Source organism: Lycium ferocissimum, chromosome 9 (genome assembly GCF_029784015.1).
Source record: "Lycium ferocissimum isolate CSIRO_LF1 chromosome 9, AGI_CSIRO_Lferr_CH_V1, whole genome shotgun sequence".
Classification (NCBI taxonomy): Eukaryota; Viridiplantae; Streptophyta; class Magnoliopsida; order Solanales; family Solanaceae; genus Lycium; species Lycium ferocissimum.
The window spans coordinates 1,854,029-1,856,453 of NC_081350.1; positions in this window are offsets into that span (position 1 = coordinate 1,854,029).

Here is a 2,425-nt window from a genome sequence, read left to right on the forward strand (position 1 = left end):
ATAAACACAATCTCAATTTGAAATCCCGACTAATACCCGAGGCCATCGGCTCACAGACCACATACACAGACACACATAAAAACACGCTATGAACGCACTCATGGCCGAGTCAACCCCCGATATCTCAATTCTAACTTCCCAACCCAAGTTCCAAAATGCAGCCGAGTGCATTGGGAACCAAACCATATATGTACATAAGTTCTAAATGACTATCTGGACCTCTGGCAATCGACGAATTTTCAAAAAAAGGTCTGTTTACCTAAAAGTCAACTCTTCTTCGCTTAAAGCCAATTTTTTCCAAAAAGTCACCAAAATCAACCCTGAACACCTCAAGAAGCGTGTCAACGATTTTCTCAGATAAAAAATGAGCTAACCAAGCTCAAGGAAGGGACAAAAATGTCGAAAATACTATAACGACCAAGCGAGTTGTTACATCAGATACCAATTGAACCATCGCTCGTCCTCGAGCGAAGAAGGGAAAAGACCGGAGAAGTACCTGAATTAGTGAACAACTGAGGATATAGGCTACGCATATAAGACTCAGTCTCCCAAGTAGCCTCCTCAACAGGACGATGCTTCCATTGCACCTTCAAAGAAGTAATCTCCTTGGACCTCTTCAAACCTGCCTATCCAAAATCGCAATGGGCTCCCCTCATAGGTCAAATTCTCATTAAGCAATATCGAGTCCCAACGATCGATATAAGAACCATCAAAGATGGCACTTCTTCAAAGATAGGTACAAGAAAAACTGGATGAACTCCTGCCAAGCCTGGCAGCAAGGCCAACTCATAAGCAACATCGCCCACATGGTTAAGAATCTCAAATAGCCCAATATACCTCGGACTCAACTTGCCTCTCTTCCCAAACCTCATAACACCCTTCATGGGTGAAATCTTCAATAGAACCTCGTCACCAACAATGAACTCTAAATCTCGAACCTTCCAATCCTCATACATCTTTTATAGACTCTGAGCTGCCAAAAGCTTGGTCTGAATAACCCTCACACTCTCAAGAGACTCTCTCAACAGATCCGTACCCCAAGGTCGAACCTCAAAAGCATCAAACCAGCCAACCGGAGATCTACATCTCCTACCATACAAAGCCTCAAAAGGCGCCATGTCGATACTCGAGTGATAACTGTTGTTGTATGCAAACTCTGCCAAAGGCAAGTGCTGATCCCAATGACCACCAAAATCAATAACGCAAGCTCTCGATATATCTTCAAGCACCTGAATGGTCCGTTCGGACTGCCTATCGGTCCGGGGGTGGAAAGCTATACTAAGATCCAATCGAGTACCCAACTCCATATGAAAAGCCTTCCTGAAATATAAAGTGAAGATAGTACCTTGATCAGATACGATAGAAATAGGAACCCCATGCAATTTCATAATATCACGAATGTACAACTTGGCTAACTTCTCCGCGATATAGGAAATCTGAACTGGGATGAAATGAGCGGACTTAGTCAACCGATCAACTATCACCTAAATCGAGTCAAACTTACCCAGGGTCTTTGGGAGACTCACAACAAATCCATGGCAATCCTCTCCCACTTCCACTCGGGAATGGGCATCCTCTGAAGTACACCACCGGGTCGCTGGTGCTCATACTTAACTTGCTGACAATTACCACACTTAGACACGAAATCGGCTATATCCCTCTTCATCTGATGCCACCAATATTGCTGCCTCAAATCACGATACATCTCAGTCGCCCCGGATGAATGGAATATCGAGAGCTATGAGCCTCAGTCAAGATCAACTGAATTAAATCACCAACTCGAGGAATGCACACGCGCCCCTTAATCCTCAAAGTTCCCTCAGAATCAATCATGGCCTCCTTGGCCTCACCCCTCAGAACCCTATCTCGAATCTTGCTCAACTGAGCATCCTCAAACTGATGAGTCCTGATCTGATCTAATAAGGATGATCTCGCCTCTACACAAGCCAAAACTCTGCCTGGGGCTGAAATATCAAGACGAACGAAACTGTTGGCTAGAGTTTGAACCTCCATGGCCAACGGACGCTCAGAAACAATCAAATGAGCTAAACTCCCCATACTTACTGCCTTGCGACTCAAGGCATCAGCAACAACACTAGCCTTTCCTGGATGATAAATAATAGAGATGTCATAGTCCTTCAGGAGCTCTATCCATCGGCGCTGCTAGGAATTAAGATCTCTCTGGATAAACACAAACTGAAGGCTACGGTGATCAGTGAAAACCTCACAATGGATACCATACAAGTAATGCCTCCAAATCTTCAAAGCAAAGACCATGGCCAATAATTCCAAATCATGGGTAGGGTAATTCTTCTCATGGATCTTCAACTGACAGGAAGCATAGGCTATAACTCTACCCTCCTGCATCAACACAACACTTAAACCCACACGGGATGCATCACAATAGATCGCGAAATTCTTACCC